We start from the raw sequence: 18,639 nt of genomic DNA on the forward strand, positions 1-18,639 counted from the left end.
GAAGGTACCAAAGCTGTTTCCAACAGCTAAAAGGGCAGAGCCCAGTGCAAAGCTGTCTGCACCTGCCCCACCTGAGACAACCAGCCTTTGCCTTTTCTTACACCAGCTAACAGAGAGCAGGCAGAAGGGCTGGACCACCTACCCAACAGCAACTGTCTGGCCCAAGCCTATTCAGCTGAGCGCCAGGGAGCCTGTAATCCATCTAACCCTCCTAAAACTGGACACATCCATGGGCTGAGGACGCTGAGGTGTGCAGCAGTGAAGGCCAATACCCAGGCCTGCCCAAGGTTTCACAGATGGAAAATTCAGGATCTAAAGAAAAGGACAGTCAGTGACACAGCAACAGGGTTATCAAGGACAGCCACAAACCAGAACCGACCATGACACCCGTGTAACAGCTACCAAACAGGTATGTGAAATAATCACTATGGCTTCATTTACTGATAAAAAAGACATCCAGCGTTGTGTTAAATAAAGAAGACACAGATCACAAAACACAACCTTGGGTCTGCTGGCCACAATAACCTCTAATTGGTGGAACCTTGGGGAATTTTCTCTGAAAAACAAGTTGACACATAGTCTAAATTTTTTTTTTTTTTTTATTGTTGGGGATTCATTGAGGGTACAATAAGCCAGGTTACACTGATTGTAATTGTTAGGTAAAGTCCCTCTTGCAATCATGTCTTGCCCCCATAAAGTGTGACACACACCAAGGCCCCACCCCCCTCCCTCCTTCCCTCTTTCTTTCCCCCCCCATAACCATAATTGTCATTAATTGTCCTCATATCAAAATTGAGTACATAGGATTCATGCTTCTCCATCCTTGTGATGGTTTACTAAGAATAATGTCTTCCACGTCCATCCAGGTTAATACGAAGGATGTAAAGTCTCCATTTTTTTTAATGGCTGAATCGTATTCCATGGTATACATATACCACAGCTTGTTAATCCATTCCTGGGTTGGTGGGCATTTAGGCTGTTTCCACATTTTGGCGATTGTAAATTGAGCTGCAATAAACAGTCTAGTACAAGTGTCCTTATGATAAAAGGATTTTTTTCCTTCTGGGTAGATGCCCAGTAATGGGATTGCAGGATCAAATGGGAGGTCTAGCTTGAGTGCTTTGAGGTTTCTCCATACTTCCTTCCAGAAAGGTTGTACTAGTTTGCAGTCCCACCAGCAGTGTAAAAGTGTTCCCTTCTCTCCACATCCACGCCAGCATCTGCAGTTTTGAGATTTTGTGATGTGGGCCATTCTCACTGGGGTTAGATGAAATCTCAGGGTTGTTTTGATTTGCATTTCTCTAATATATAGAGATGATGAACATTTTTTCATGTGTTTGTTAGCCATTCGTCTGTCATCTTTAGAGAAGGTTCTATTCATGTCTCTTGCCATTGATATAAGGGATTGTTGGCTTTTTTCATGTGGATTAATTTGAGTTCTCTATAGATCCTAGTTATCAAGCTTTTGTCTGATTGAAAATATGCAAATATCCTTTCCCATTGTGTAGGTTGTCTCTTTGCTTTGGTTCTTGTCTCCTTAGCTGTACAGAAGCTTTTCAGTTTAATGAAGTCCCATTTGTTTATTTCTGTTGTTGTTGCAATTGCCGTGGCAGTCTTCTTCATGAAGTCTTTCCCCAGCCAATATCTTCCAGTGTTTTTCCTATGCTTTCTTGGAGGATTTTTATTGTTTCATGCCTTAAATTTAAGTCCTTTATCCATCTTGAATCAATTTTTGTGAGTGGGGAAAGGTGTGGGTCCAGTTTTAGTCTTTTACATGTAGACATCCAGTTCTCCCAACACCATTTATTGAATAGGGAGTCTTTCCCCCAAGGTATGTTCTTGTTTGGTTTATCAAAGATTAGGTGGTTGTAAAATGTTAGTTTCATTTCTTGGTTTTCAATTCGATTCCAAGTGTCTATGTCTCTGTTTTTGTGCCAGTACCATGCTGTCTTGAGCACTATGGCTTTGCAGTACAGACTAAAATCTGGTATGCTGATGCCCCCAGCTTTATTTTTGTTACAAAGAACTGCCTTAGCTATACGGGGTTTTTTCCGGTTCCATACAAAATGCAGAATCATTTTTTCCAAATCTTGAAAGTACGATGTTGGTATTTTGATAGAAATGGCATTGAATAGGTAGATTGCTTTGGGAAGTATAGACATTTTAACAATGTTGATTCTTCCCATCCATGAGCATGGTATGTTCTTCCATTTGTTAATATCCTCTGCTATTTCCTTTCTGAGGATTTCATAGTTTTCTTTATAGAGGTCCTTCACCTCCTTCGTTAGGTATACTCCTAGGTATTTCATTTTCTTTGAAACTATGGTGAAAGGAGTTGAGTCCTTAATTAGCTTCTTGACTGTTATTGGTGTACACAAAGGCTACTGACTTGTGGACATTGATTTTATATCCTGAAACATTACTGTATTTTTTGATGACTTCTAGGAGTCTTGTGGTTGAGTCTTTGGGGTTCTCTAAGTATAAGATCACGTCGTCAGCAAAGAGGGAGAGTTTGACCTCCTCTGCTCCCATTTGGATTCCCTTTATTTCCTTGTCTTGCCTAATTGTATTGGCTAGAACTTCCAGCACTATGTTGAATAGTAAAGGTGACAGAGGACAACCTTGTCTGGTTCCAGTTCTAAGAGGAAAAGCTTTCAGTTTTACTCCATTCAGTAAAATATTGGCTGTGGGTTTGTCATAGATAGGTTCAATCAGTTTTAGAAATGTGCCACCTATGCCTATACTCTTTAGTGTTCTAATTAGAAAAGGATGCTGGATTTTATCAAATGCTTTTTCTGCATCTATTGAGAGGATCATGTGATCTTTATTTTTGCCTCTGTTAATATGGTGGATAACGTTTATGGACTTGTGTATGTTAAACCAGCCTTGCATCCCTGGGATGAAGCCTACTTGATCATGATAAATGACTTTTTTGATGATAAGCTGTAATCTATTGGCTAGGATTTTGTTGAGAATTTTTGCGTCTATATTCATGAGTGAGATTGGTCTGAAATTCTCCTTTTTGTTTGGGTCTTTTCCTGGTTTTGGTATCAGGGTGATGTTTGCTTCATAGAATGTGTCGGGGAAGATTCCTTCTTCCTCAGTTTTTTGGAATTTCTGCAGTACAGGAATAAGCTCTTCCTTGAATGTTTGATAGAATTCTGGAGTGAAGCCATCTGGACCAGGGCATTTTTTGGTTGGAAGATTTTTTATTGTTTCTTTGATCTCAGTGCTTGAAATTGGTCTGTTCAGGAGCTCTATTTCTTCCTGGCTGAGTCTAGGGAGAGGGTGTAATTCCAAATATTGATCCATTTCTTTCACATTGTCAAATTTCTGGGCATAGAGTTTCTGGTAGTATTCAGAGATGATCTCTTGTATCTCTGTGGGATCAGTTGTTATTTCCCCTTTATCGTTTCTGATTGAGGTTACTAGAGATTTTACTTTTCTATTCCCCGTTAGTCTGGCCAATGGTTTATCTATTTTATTTATTTTTTCAAAAAACCAACTCCTTGTTTCATTAATTTTCTGAATGATTCTTTTGTTTTCAATTTCATTGATCTCTGATTCGATTTTGGATATTTCTTTTCTTCTACTGAGTTTAGGCTTAGATTGTTCTTCTTTTTCCAATTCCATAAGATCTCTTGTGAGATTGTTAATGTGCTCTCTTTCTGTTTTTTGAATGTAGGCATCTAAAGTGATGAATTTTCCTCTCAAAACTGCTTTTGCAGTATCCCACAGGTTTTGATAGCTTGTGTCTTCATTGTTGTTATGCTCAAGGAAGTTAATGATTTCCTGTTTTATTTCTTCCTGCACCCATCTCTTATTCAACAGAAGATTGTTTAATTTCCATGCCTTTGGGTGGGGTCGAGCATTTTTGTTAGAGTTGAGTTCCACCTTTAGTGCCTTATGGTCTGAGAAGATACAAGGTAAAATTTCAATTCTTTTGCTTCTGTTGATATTTGTTTTGTGTCCCAGGATATGATCAATTTTGGAGAATGTTCCATGGGGTGATGAGAAGAATGTATGTTCTTTATCTTTGGGATGGAGTGTTCTATATGCGTCTATCAAGCACAGTTGTTCTAGGGTCTCGTTTAAATCTCTTATATCCTTGTTTAATTTCTGCTTAGAGGATCTGTCCAGCTCTGTAAGAGGAGTGTTAAGGTCTCCTTTTATTATGGTATTATCAGAAATCATATTGCTCAGACTGAGTAAGGTCTGTTTCAAGAATCTGGGAGCATTTAAATTGGGTGCATATTTAGAATTGAAATGTCTTCTTGTTGTATTTTTCCCTTGACCAATATAAAGTGACCATCTTTGTCTTTTTTGACTTTAGTTGCTTTAAATCCACATGTATCTGAAAATAAGATTGCAACTCCTCTTTTCTTCTGAATGCCATTTGCCTGAAAAATTGTCTTCCAACCCTTGACTCGGAGCTTTAATTTGTCTTTGGAAGCCAGGTGTGTTTCTTGCAGACAGCAAATGGATGGCTTGTGTTTTTTAATCCAGTCAACCAATCTATGTCTCTTCAGTGGGGAATTCAAGCCATTAACATTTATTGAGATAATTGATAAGTGTGGTAGTATTCTATTTGTCTTATTTTGTGAGAGTCCATTGCTTAGCTTTATCTTTTGCATCAGTGTGGAGGTTAGGTTCTGTCCTTTAATTTCTGAGTTCTTAGTTTGCTGCTCATCCATTGTGGTGGTCAGTGTGCAGAACAGGTTGAAGTATTTCCTGTAGAGCTGGTCTTGTTGTGGCGAATTTCCTCAATGTTTGTATATCCGTAAATGATTTGATTTCTCTGTCAATTTTGAAGCTTAGCTTAGCAGGGTACAGAATTCTGGGCTGAAAATTGTTCTGTTTAAGTAGATTAAAGGTAGATGACCATTGTCTTCTTGCTTGGAAAGTTTCATTAGAGAAGTCTGCGGTCACTCTGATGGATCTGCCCCTGTAGGTCAACTGGCGCTTACTCCTGGCAGCTTGCAGAATCTTTTCTTTTGTCTTGACTTTGGACAGGTTCATCACAATGTGTCTTGGAGAAGCTCGGTTAGAGTTGAGGCGACCTGGGGTCCGATATCCCTCTGAAAGCAGTGTGTCAGAATCTTTGGTGATATTTGGGAAATTTTCTTTTATAATATTCTCTAGTATGGCTTCCATTCCTCTGGGGCATTCTTCTTCCCCTTCTGGAATTCCTATAACTCGTATGTTGGAACGCTTCATAAAGTCCCATAATTCTGACAGGGAACGTTCTGCTTTCTCTCTCTTCTTTTCTGCCTCTTTTACTATCTGAGTTATCTCGAAAACTTTGTCTTCTACCTCTGAAATTCTTTCTTCTGCATGGTCTAACCTGTTGCTGATATTTTCCATTGCATCTTTAAGTTCCCTGATTGACTGTTTCATTTCCTTCAGCTCTGCTATATCCTTTTTATATTCTTCATATCATTCATCTCTTATTTGATTCTGTTTTTGAATTTCCTTTTGGTTAATTTCCACTTTATTAGCAGTTTCCTTCATTGTTTCCATCATTTCTTTCATTGTTTTCAACATGTGTATTCTAAATTCCCTTTCTGTCATTCCTAACATTTCTGTATAGGTGGAATCTTCTGCAGTAGCTACCTCATGGTCCCTTGGCGGGGTTGTTCTGGACTGGTTCTTCATGTTGCCTGGAGTTTTCTGCTGATTCTTCCTCATGAGTGATTTCTTTTATCTGTTTCCTTGCCCTAATTTTCCTTTCACTTCCTCTTGCTCTTTAAGTTCTCGTGCCTGTGGACTTCATACTGCAGATCCACCAGGACCAGCAGGAAGGGGAACACCGAGCCCAGCCGGCTGGTCACTGAGCCGGGGGCCACCATGTCTGAGGGCGCGGGGAGTGAAGAGAAGGAAGGGTGCGCGGCCCACCAGCCCGCGCCGGCGCTCAGGATGCAGCTGCGCCCGCCCACCGTCGGCTCTCGCTCAGGCCTCCACATAGTCTAAATTTTTAAAAAAGATTATAAATACTTTTTTTTTTTACAAAAAGGAAGGCAAAAACCCCAACTAGGATCATTCCTGAGAAATCCAGCAGCCTACCCTGAGGTCTGGCCAGCAGGACTGTCAAGAGCCCAGTGGCTCCCGACCTCGTGGCTGGCGACTCTTCTTGTAATTCTGTGAATAGATGGGACCTCCTTGCTGTCACTGCTCCCTATCTGCAGGGGCACAGAAAACTAGGGAGGGAGCTGCAGCCCCCATGGCTGTGCTCACCCTTTCGGGACCTGCTTATTTCCATGATCAGTAGCATGTCCTCCTGAGAGGTCCTGAAATGCTTTGCTCCCCCAGGTAATGTGCAAAGGTCCCATGAGGAGTCATGCTTCCTGACTTGCATACAAATTTTGGGTGCTCAGCTAAGTCCCCACTCAGCAGCAGAACAACAGATTCCCAGACACCACATTTGCGAGGGGAAGAGGTGGTGCTGGTTAAGGGAGCAACAGGCATATTAAAGCTCTACTGTCATACTTTAAAGATCTTGAAAAAATAATACTTCGTTTTATATGGAATCAGGAAAAACCTCGAATAGCCAAGACATTACTCAGAAATAAAAACAAAGCAGGAGGAATTACACTACCTGACCTCAGACTATAATATAAATCAATAGTGATCAAAACAGCATGGTACTGGCACAAAAACAGAGAGGTAAATGTCTGGAACAGAATAGAGAACCAAGAGATGAACCCAACTACTTACCATTATTTGATCTATGACAAGCCTATTAAAAACATTCAGTGGGGAAAAGATTCCCTATTTAACAAATGGTGCTGGGTGAACTGGCTGGCGACTTGTAGAAAACTGAAACTCGACCCACACCTTTCACCATTAACTAAGATAGACTCTCACTGGATTAAAGATTTAAACTTAAGACATGAAACTATAAAAATACCAGAAGAGAGTGCAGGGAAAACTCTTGAAGAAATTGGTCTGGGTGAATATTTTATGAGGAGGACCCCCGCCCCGGGCAATTGAAACAGCTTCAAAAATACACTACTGGGTCCTGATCAGACTAAAAAGCTTCTGCACAGCCAAGAACACAGTAAGTAAAGCAAGCAAACAGCCCTCAGAATGGGAGAAGATATTTGCAGGTTATGTCTCCGACAAAGGTTTAATAACCAGAATCCACAGAGAACTCAAACGTATAAATAAGAAAAGAACAAGTGATCCCTTCGCAGGCTGGGCAAGGGACTTGAAGAGAAACTTCTCTGAAGAAGATAGGCGCACGGCCTACAGACATATGAAAAAATGCTCATCATCTTTAATCATCAGAGAAATGCAAATCAAAACTACTTTGACATATCATCTAACTCCAGTAAGATTAGCCCATATCACAAAATCCCAATCCCAAGAGATGTTGGCGTGGATGTGGAGAAAAGGGAGCACTTCTACACTGCTGTGGGAATGCAAATAATACATTTCTTTTGGAAAGATGCTTGGAGAACACTTAGAGATCTAAAAATAGATCTGCCATTCAATCCTATAATTCCTCTACTAGGTATATACCCAGAAGACCAAAAATCACATCATAACAAAGATATTTGTACCAGAATGTTTATTGCAACCCAATTCATAATTGCTAAGTCATAGAAAAAGCCCAAGTGCCCATCAATCCACAAATGGATTAATCAATTGTGGTATATGTATACCATGGAATATTATGCAGCCTTAAAGAAAGACAGAGACTTTACCTCTTTCATGTTTACATGAATGGAGCTGGAACATATTCTTCTTAGTAAAGTATCTCAAGAATGGAAGAAAAAGTATCCAATGTACTCAGCCGTACTATGAAACTATTTTATGGCTTTCATATGAAAGCTATAACCCAGTTATAACCTAAAAATATGGGGAAGGGGGAGAAGGAGAGGAGGAAGGGGGGAGGATGGGCAGAGGGAGGGTGATTAGTGGGATTACACCTATGGTGCATCTTACAAGGTTACATGTGAAACTTAGTAAATGTAGAATATAAATGTCTTAACGCAATAACTAAGAAAATACCAGGAAGGCCATGTTAACCAGTGTGATGAAAATGTGTCAAATGGTCTATAAAACCAGTGTATGGTGCCCCATGATCGCATTAATGTACACAGCTATGATTTAATAATAAAATAAAATTAAAAAATAAATACATAAATAAAAAGGAAAAAAAAAAAGGGAGGAAAGGCAAAAAGTCTGACAACAGAGGGCCCAAGAGAAGGAATGATCACTGTTCAGTCTACCACCTTTACCCACAACCACGCAAATAACCACTGCTTCTAAACCTAAACAAAGCACAGAGATGTGAAAAACTTACAGTTAAAAGATCTTTGCATCAATTCAAACAAGAGAAAAAAGAATGGTCAGGGGGAAAAGAGGAATGGTAAATTCTTGCCTAATAGGGGCAGAGTTTTCATTTGGGAAGATGAAGTTCTGATAGTTGCATGACATTGTAAATGAGCTTAATGTCACTGAACAATAAAATTTTAGGTTATGTGTATAAAAAGACTTTAAAAACTAGGGCCTCTCTCTCTTGGGGTTGTGGGGGGTCCAGTTTCACCTCAGCCAAGCATGGAGACAGAGATCAGCCCTTTAAGATTATTGTGAGGATTGTCATAAGCTGGCAGCCTTGTTTTCCTGCCTCAGACATTTGGAATAAAAAAGAAAATAGCTTCCTCTCTCATTAAAAAAAAAACAAAATTCGGGGAGGCGCCTGTGGCTCAGTCGGTAAGGCGCTGGCCCCATATGCCTAGGGTGGCAGGTTCAAGCCCGGCCCCGGCTGAACTGCAACCAAAAAATAGCTGGGCGTTGTGGCGGGCGCCTGTAGTCCCAGCTACTAGGGAGGCTGAGGCAAGAGAATCGCTTAAGCCCAGGAGTTGGAGGTTGCTGTGAGCTGTGTGATGCCATGGCACTCTACCAAGGGCCATAAAGTGAGACTCTGTCTCTACATGAAGAAAAAAAAAAAAAATGGCGGCGCCTGTGGCTCAGTCAGTAAGGCGCCGGCCCCACATACCGAGGGTGTTGGGGTTCAAACCCGGGTTCAAACCCGGCCCCGGCCAAACTGCAACCAAAAAATAGCCGGGCGTTGTGGCGGGCGCCTGTAGTCCCAGCTACTCGGGAGGCTGAGGCAAGAGAATCGCTTAAGCCCAGGAGTTGGAGGTTGCTGTGAGCTGTGTGAGGCCACGGCACTCCACCGAGGGCCATAAAGTGAGACCCTGTCTCTACAAAAAAAAAAAAAAATTGTTCTACTTCAGTATAATTAGAAAAGAAAAGAATGCTGATTAAAATTTTTTCTCGACAGGCAGTGCCTGTGGCTCAAAGGAGTAGGGTGCCAGCCCCACATGCGGGAGGTGGTGGGTTCAAACCCAGTCCTGGCCAAAAAATCGCAAAAAAAAAAAAAAAAAATTTTTTTTTCTCAGGGCGGCGCCTGTGGCTCAGTGGGTAGGGCGCTGGCCCCATATACCAAGGGTAATGGGTTTGAACCCGGCCCCAGCCAGCTAGAATAGCAGTGACAACTGCAACAAAAATGGCCAGGCGTTGTGATGGGCACCTGTAGTCCCAGTTACTCGGGAGGCTGAGGCAAGAGAATCACCCTAGCCCAAAAGCTGGAGGTTGCTGTGAGCTGTGATGCCACAGCACTCTACCGAGGGTGACAAAGTGAGACTCTGTCTCAAAAATAAAATAAAATAAAATAAAAAAGATTAAAAAAATAATAATAAATAATAAAATTTTTTCTCAGCCAAGCACAATGGCTCACGCTTGTAATCTTAGCACTCTAGGAGGCCGAAGTGGGTGGATTGCTTGAGCCCAGTAGTTAAGAGACTAGCCTGAGCTAGCCTGAGTAAGAGCAAGACCCTGTCTCTACTAAAAATAAGCTGGGCACCATAGCTCAGTGGTTAGGGCACCAGCCCCGCACACTGGGGCAGCAAGATGGAACCTTGCCTAAGCCTACTCAACAACAACAAAAACAGACAAAACTAGCCAAAAAATAGAAAAAACTAGCCAGGTGTGGTGGCAGGCATCTATAGTACTAGCTACTCGGGAGGCTGAGGCAGGAGGACTACTTGAGCCCTAGAGTTTGAGGTTGCTGTGAACTATGACACCACAGCACTCTACCCAGGGCAACAGAGTGAGATTCTGTCTCAAAAAAACTAAAATAAAAATAAAATTTTTTCTCATCTATCTTGGGCAAAGGCTTTGATCAGATAAGTCATTTCAAGTCAACCTAAGACAGCAATGAATGACCTAATATTAAGTCAATGCAGGCAGTTATTTTGAGACTAATAGAGTTTAAATATTTGTCCCCTATAAATCAGCATGTTGAAATTTGATCTTTAGCCAGGTGTGGTGGCTCATGTCTATAATCCCAGCACTTTAGAAGGCCAATGAGAGGATTATTTCAAGCCAGCAGCTCAAGACCAGCCTCGACAACATAGTAAGATCCCCATCTCTGCAAAAAAAAAAAACAGTTTTGTTTTATTTTTTGAGATAGAGTCTCACTTTGTCGCCCTTAGTAGAGTGCCATGGCATCACAGCTCACAGCAATCTCAAACTCTTGGGCTCAAGCAATTCTCCTGCCTCATCCTCCTAAGTAGCTGGGACTACAGGCGCCTGCCACAATGCCGGGCTATTTTTAGAGACAAGGTCTTGCTCTGGCTCAAGCTGGTCTTGAACCTGTGAGCTCACACAATCCCCCCCCCGCTCGGCCTCCCAGAAAAAAAATTGTTTTTAATTAGCTGAGTATGGTGGTGCATATCTTCCTGGCTACTTAAGATAGAGGTAGGAAGATCGCCTGAGCCCAGGAGTTGAAGGCTCCAGTAAGCTTGATCACACCACTATACCCCAGCCTAGGTGAAATTCAAAATAAATCAATAAATGAATAAACAAATAAATAAGTGGAAGAGCTGGGCATATGGTACACTGGCCCATGCTTTCCCCTTCTCTCTCTCTAAAGAAACCCACCAGAGGCTTGGTGCCTGTGGCTCAAATGGCTAAAGCGCCAGCCACATATACCTGAGCAGGCAGGTTTGAATCCAGCCCAGGCCCACCAAACAACAAAAAATAGCTGGGCATTGTGGCGGGTGCCTTTCAGCTACTTGGAAGGCGGAGGCAGGAGAATCGCTTGAGCCTAGGAGTTGGAGGTTGCTGTGAGCTATAATGCCACGGCACTCTACCCAGGGTGACAGCTTGAGGCTCTGTCTCAAAAAAAAAAAAAAGCAAGAGGGACTTTACCTAACAAATGCAATCAGTGTAACCTGGTTTATTGTACCCTCAATGAATCCCCAACAATAAAAAAAAAGAGAAAAAAAAATAAAAGAAAAGTAAAAAAAAAAGAAACCCACCAGAAAAGTCCCTAAGGGATATAGGAGAACAAGGAGATATGAGCTACCAACAAACACACCCGATGAACAGAGAACAGACACAACTTGACCTCAGACAATATCAGGACATTCTCCCCTGTGGGACCAGGAAGATCTACCAGTCGAACTACATCACAGAGCAGGGCAAGGATATGAGCAAAGAACACTCACACCCAGCCAGGGGAGGGGAGCTTGGGAGAACTGCTTTGTAAACCAATCTGGCAGTTTCTCAAAAACACTCCCATCCACAGCTTCTGGGAACATGTATACCTGTGCTTGGGGAAACCCACATAAGGATATTCACAGACAGAAGAAAAGCTGGAAACCCCTAGAATCTCCATCAACAGAATAGAAAGTGATGTATTAGTTGATGGATTCAGCATTTAAAATAAGGGTGGCTGCAGTGGCTCAGTACTCTGGGAGGCCAAGGCAGATCACTTGAGATCAGAAGTTCAAGACCAGCCTAAGCAAGAGTGAGATCCTGTCTCCACTAAAAAAAACAGAAAAATTAGCCAGACACCTATCGTCCCAGCTTCTCAGGAGGCTAAGGCAAAAGGATGGCTTGAACCCCAGGAGTTTGAGGTTGCTGTGAGCTAGGACGCCATAGTACTCTAGCCTGGGGCAACAGAGTGAGACTCTGTCTCAAAAAATAAGTAAAAAGCATATTCATACTGGTGGGTTTAGGGTGTCAAAGGAACTTTATTTCAACTAATATAGGAGTAGGGCACCGGCCCCATATGCCAGAGGTGGCGCGTTCAAACCTGGCCCTGGCCAAAAACTGCGAAAAAAAAAATGCATTTCATTCCTGTGTGAATATTTTTAAAATGCAGAATAAGCCACACACAAAAGGACTAAGACTGTATGACTGCGCTGATAGCAGTCAAATTCATTTTTTTTTTTTTTTTTTTTTTTTTTTGTAGAGACAGAGTCTTACTTTATGGCCCTCGGTAGAGTGCCGTGGCCTCACACAGCTCACAGCAACCTCCAACTCCTGGGCTTAAGCGATTCTCTTGCCTCAGCCTCCCGAGTAGCTGGGACTACAGGCACCCGCCACAACGCCCGGCTATTTTTTGGTTGCAGTTTGGCCGGGGCTAGGTTTGAACCCGCCACCCTCGGCATATGGGGCCGGCGCCTTACTGACTGAGCCACAGGCGCCACCCAGCAGTCAAATTCATAGAGACAGAAAGTAGAATGTGGGGGCCACAGACGGGAGCATGGAATTGTTTAATGGCAACAGAGTTTCAGTTTGGAAAGATAAAAAACTTCTGGACGGTGTGCCTCAGTTGGTAAGGCGCTGGCCCCATATACCGAGGGTGGCGGGTTCAAACCCGGCCCTGGCTGAACTGCAACCATAAAATAGCTGGGCGTTGTGGCGGGTGCCTGTGGTCCCAGCTACTTGGGAGGCTGAGGCAAGAAGAATCGCTTAAGCCCAGGAGTTGGAGGTTGCTGTGAGCTGTGTGATGCCATGGCACCCTACCGAGGGCCATAAAGTGAGACTCTGTCTCTACAAAAAAATAAAATAAAAATAAAAAAATTTCTGGACAAAGGCTCGGTGCCTGTGGCTCAAGCGGCTAAGGCTCCAGCCACATACACCTGAGCTGGCAGGGTCGAATCCAGCCCTGGCCCGCCAAACAACAATTTTTTGGGCTGCAACCAAAAAATAGCTGGGCGTTGTGGCGGGTGCCTATAGTTCCAGCTACTTGGGAGGTGGAGGCAGGAGAATCGCTTGAGCCCAGCAGTTGGAGGTTGCTGTGAGCTGTGGTGCCATGGCACTCTACCCAGAGCGACAGCTTGAGGCTCTGTCTCAAAAAAAAACAACTTCTGGACAAGGATGGTGGTGAATGGTTGCACAACAACATGAATATGCGGAACACCACTGAAATGTGCACCTAAAAACAGTTAAGATAGTACATTTTATGCTCTATGTATTTTACCACAATTAAAAAAGAAAAGAACTCAGAGCTATAAAAGGTATGAGCAAGAGGTGTATGAACTGGTGAGTAATTTCCATGACACATTATTAAGTGAAAAAACAAGGGGCATATAGGAAAGGAGGACATGGGAGAAAAAACGTTCACGTACCTCATCTGTGCAAAAGAAACACAATGGATAAATGAGAAGGAAGGAGTCTGGCTACCCCTGGAGCAGGTAACAAGGTGAGGAGTGGGAAGAGAGGAGGAAAAGCGATACTTCTCCACCCAGGCCCTTTTATGCAGCGCTGACTCACAGAATTACACAGCAAGACTTCACAGACCAAAAGACAAATAGGCAGAATCAACTAGGATGTGGGGTCAATACAAAATGGAATATTAAACAGTAACAAATAACCGATTACAAATGAAATGTATTACAAAGAATACACCCACACTGAAGGCAGTGGGAAGGGAAAGAAAGATCCTAAGTAACTTTGGAAAACAGTATTTACAATACATTCTGTGAAGCTAACAAAAAATGTACATAATAGTACACTTGAATTAGTAAATTAATTTGTCACAGGGATGTGGGTAAACAATTCTGAAACAGTTTTTTGTTTTACTAGCATTGAAAAAATCAGTAAACAAATCAGTAAACACATGGGGATAATGAGAGCCAGGTGTTTCACTGCTGGAGAAGAAGTTGCAAGAAGGAAGAGGGAAGGCTACAATGAGCCCTGCATTATTGGGATGAAATCAGAGAAATCAGTATAAACTTCTTGTTTTTAATATAATACAAATGGTTCAGCGCCCATAGCTCAGTGGTTAGGGTGCTAGCCACATGCACCAGGGCTGGTGGGTTCAAACCCCGCCCAGGCCTACTAAACAACAATGACAACAATAACAAAAAAATAGCTGGGTGTTGTGGTGGGCACCTGTAGTCCCAGCTACTTGGAAGGCTGAGGCAAGAGAATTGCTTAAGCCCAGGAGTTTGAAGTTGCTGTGAGCTGTGACGCTATGGCACTCTACCGAGGGTGATAAAGTGAGACTTTGTCTCAAAAAAAAAAAAGGAAAGAAAAAACACACACAAATGAATAAATACAGGTGTGTGTTAATACACACAGATAAATTTCCTATCTCTGTCTTCCTAGAGTAGTGTCTTTCAAACTTTTTTTAATCTCACAGCACACTTGAACCTATAGTTACTTCCACGGTACACTTAAATTATGTTGTTTAAAAAGAAAAAAAAAGAGGCTCGGCACCTGTGGCTCAAGAAGCTAAGGTGCCAGCCACATACACCTGAGCTGGCAGGTTCAAATCCAGCCCGGGGCCGCCAAACAACAATGACAGCTGCAACCAAAAAATAGCCAGGTGTTGTGGCAGGCGCCTGTAGTCCCAGCTACTTGGGAGGCGGAGGCGGGAGAATCGCTTGAGCCCAGGAGATGGAGGTTGCTGTGAGCTGTGATGCTACAGCACTCTACCCAGGCTCTGTCTCAAAAGAAAAAAAAGAATAGGCCAGGCGGGGTGGCTCACGCCTGTAATTCCAACAGTTGGGAGGCCAAGGCAGGTGGACTGCCTGAGCTCACAGGTCTAAGACCAGCCTGAGCCAGAGCAAGACCTCTTCTCTAAAAATAGCCGGGCATTGTGGCTGGCACCTATAATCCCAGCTACTTGGGAGGCTGAGGCAAGACAATCACTTGAGCCCAAAAGTTTGAGGTTGCTGTGAGCTATGATGTCACGGTACTCTACCAGGGTGACAAAGTGACTCTGTCTCAAAAAAAAAAAAAAAAAAAAAAGAATATACTTAGTGTGCTTTGAACTTGAAGAATAATTTAATTAATGATCTTTAAAATTCTTCTCAGAATACTGTTTGAAAATCACTGACCCGGAAGACCTTCAGTGACATTCCAGCAGCAACAAGCACACCTAATGCCCAGACCTTGGTTTCTATGTACCACTCTCCAAAAATGAGAACCAGATTCCCTGGAGTAATGGCTGATTTCAGGGCTGGGGCAGAGAAAATACAAGATGAGCCTGGAATGTCTCAAAGTGCCAAAAAGTAAAGAAATGCTCAAAAGAAAAAAAAGGAAGGGGTGTATTAAAGAATCGATCTGAATGGACATCCAATGGCCAAATCTGGGACAATCTAAATAACATAAAAAGTGAGAGCAGTGGACCACAACCAACTGAATAATAGAACATCCATGGGTCCGTACTGATATCTGACAACTATAAATAACTGAATGAATATATACACGAGGAGAAGGGACAGGTCTTTCTCAGTATAGTGTACCAACTAATAGATGTAAAAGGAATGAAGGACACAGAAAATCACTGCTAGGCAAACATCACAGCAGTAACTGTTTGCTATGGATGGCATGTCTGTGATTCCCCAAAATTCATATGTTGAAGCACTGACCCCCAGTGGGATAGCATTAGGAGATGGGGCCTTTGGGAGGCAATAAGAGTAAGATTATGCTTGGCACCTGTGGCTCAAGCAGCTAATGCGCCAGCCACATACACCTGAGCTGGCGGGTTCGAATCCAGCCCGGGCCCACCAAACAACAATGACGGCTGCAACCAAAAAATAGCCGGACATTGTAGCAGGCGCCTGTAGTCCCAGCTACTTGGCAGGTGGAGACAGGAGAATCATTTGATCCCAGGAGTTGGAGGTTGCTGTGAGTTGTGATGCCACAGCACTCTACCCAGGGCAACAGCTTGAGGCTCTGTCTCAAAAAAGAATAAGATGAGGGCATGGGGATGAGGCCCTCAGGATGACATTAGGGTCCTTATAAGAAGAGGAGAGGGCGGCACCTGTGGCTCAGTGAGTAGGGCGCCAGCCCCATATGCCGAGGGTGGCGGGTTCAAACCCAGCCCCGGCCAAACTGCAACCAAAAAATAGCCGGGCGTGTGGCAGGCGCCTGTAGTCCCAGCTACTTGGGAGGCAGAGGCAGGAAAATCACTTGAGCTCAGGAGTTGGAGGTTGCTGTGAGCTGTGATACCACAGCACTCTACCCAGGGTGACAGCTTGAGGCTCTGTCTCAAAAAAAAAAAAAAGAAGAGAAGGAGACAAAAAAGAAATAAGACCTCTCTCCCCCACCATGTAAGGACACAGCAAAAAGGCGGACATCTGTAAATCAGAAAGTAGGCCCTCGGGCGGCGCCCATGGCTCAGTCGGTAAGGCGCGGGCCCCATATACCGAGGGTGGCGGGTTCAAACTCGGCCCCGGCCAAACTGCAACCAAAAATTAGCCGGGCGTTGTGGCGGGCACCTGTAGTCCCAGCTGCTCGGGAGGCTGAGGCAGGAGAATCGCTTAAGCCCAGGAGTTGGAGGTTGCTGTGAGCTGTGTGAGGCCACGGCACTCTACCGAGGGCCATAAAGTGAGACTCTGTCTCTACAAAAAAATAAAAAATAAATAAATAAATAAATAAAAAGAAAGTAGGCCCTCACCATACACCAAGTTCTCAGACTTCTCAGTCTCACAGAGAAATAAATGTCTACTGTTTAAGCTGCTCAGTCTGTGTATTCTTGTTATGGTAAAGCAGACTAAGGCAAGATCCACCAATGGATACTGAAGTTAGTGGGCAAAGTAGAATCAGAAACAGGGTATTTGTGGTTGGTCATAGTGGCTCACACATGTAATCCCAGCACTCTAAGAGGCTGAGGCAGGAGAACTACTTGAGGCCAGGCATTGGAGGTTGACATGAACTGTGATCACTCCACTATTGTAGCCCAGGAAACATTAAGAAATTTTGTATTTGCATACTCTTTTTTTTTGTAGAGACAGAGTCTCACTATACTGCCCTCGGGTAGAGTGCCGTGGCGTCACACGGCTCACAGCAACCTCTAACTCTTCGGCTTACGCGATTCTCTTGCCTCAGCCTCCCGAGCAACTGGGACTACAGGCGCCCGCCACAGCGCCCGGCTATTTTTTCGTTGCAGTTTGGCCGGGGCTGGGTTTGAACCCGCCACCCTCAGCATATGGGGCTGGCGCCCTACTCACTGAGCCACAGGTGCCGCCCAATATTTGCATACTCTTGAAGTACCTCCCCACAAGTTATTAAGTAATTAGAAAGGGAATTTAGTAACTTCACAGTGGAAAAACTTGGCCGACACCATCTGAACCAGTGAAACCAGTGATCAAGGTTAGTATCACCAGTAATATTACAACACACCCTTGGGAAGGACAAAGCACATCTTCTGTGGTGTTCTTGTCCAAAGTAAAATATCAATCTAATCATAACTGAGGGGCATTCTACTAAACAACTTACCAGCACTCTTCAAAAGCATCAAGGATGAAAGACAAGACAGACTTAGGAGCCACCACGGATCAAGGAAGGATGAAGAGGGTGGCACCTGTGGCTTAATGGGTAGGGAGCTGGCCCCATATACCGAGGGTGTTGGGTTCAAACCCAGCCCCAGCCAGTTAAAACAGCAGTGACAACTACAACAAAAAATAGCCGGGTGTTGTGGAGGGCAGCCGTAGTCCCAGCTACTGAGGACGCTGAGGCAAGAAAATTACCTAAGCCCAAGAGTTGGAAGTTGCCATGAGATGTGATACCACGGTACTCTACCGAGGGCGACAAAGTGAGACTCTGTCTCAAAAACAAACAAACAAAAAACCAAAAGGAATTATGAAGAGACTGACCACTCAGCACAAGGGGCTCTGAAATGGACCCTGAATCAGATCTTGGCGGAGAACAGGGATTTCAATGGGAAAACTGGTGAAATTCTAAGGTCAGAGGATTGGATCGTGAGTACAGCCCTGCTAATGTCTTCATTTTAATAATTGTCCTGTGGATTGCATGATGTTACATTAAGAAAAGATGGGTTGGGCGGCGCCTGTGGCTCAGTCGGTAAGGCGCCGGCCCCATATACCGAGGGTGGCGGGTTCAAACCCGGCCCCGGCCAAATTGCAACCAAAAAATAGCCGGGCGTTGTGGCAAGCGCCTGTAGTCCCAGCTACTCGGGAGGCTGAGGCAAGAGAATCGCTTAAGCCCAGGAGTTGGAGGTTGCTGTGAGCTGTGTGAGGCCACGGCACTCTACCGAGGGCCATAAAGTGAGACTCTGTCTCTACAAAAAAAAAAAAAAGAAAAGATGGGTTAAGGGTATGTGGGAACTTTTTTTTACAACATTTCTAAATTATTATATAATAATTTATTATATAAATTATTTATTATAAAATAATTTTTTATTATTATTATTAGAAGTGGGATCTGTTACCCAGGCTGATCTCAAACTCCTGCCCTCAAGTGATCCTCCTGCCTCAGCCTCCCAGAGTGCTGGGATTATAGGTGTGAGCCACCACATTCAACCTAAAATTACTTTAAAATAAAAAGTTAGAGGAGGCCAGGTGTAGTGGCTCATGCCTGTAA

The 18,639-nt window shown here is 43.5% G+C and overlaps 1 protein-coding gene and 1 non-coding gene across 4 annotated transcripts in view; one reads left to right on the top strand and one right to left on the bottom strand.

The window, feature by feature from the left end:
- FBXL18 (F-box and leucine rich repeat protein 18) overlaps positions 1 to 18,639 on the bottom strand; it is a 63,950-nt gene that overhangs the window by 19,187 nt on the left and 26,124 nt on the right. The gene's annotated exons all lie outside the window — the stretch shown is intronic.
- Positions 8,513 to 8,643, top strand: LOC128563026 (small Cajal body-specific RNA 20). The gene has a single exon (XR_008373699.1). It is a non-coding gene; the product is annotated as a small Cajal body-specific RNA 20 (non-coding RNA).

This window comes from Nycticebus coucang, chromosome 12 (genome assembly GCF_027406575.1).
Source record: "Nycticebus coucang isolate mNycCou1 chromosome 12, mNycCou1.pri, whole genome shotgun sequence".
NCBI lineage: Eukaryota > Metazoa > Chordata > Mammalia > Primates > Lorisidae > Nycticebus > Nycticebus coucang.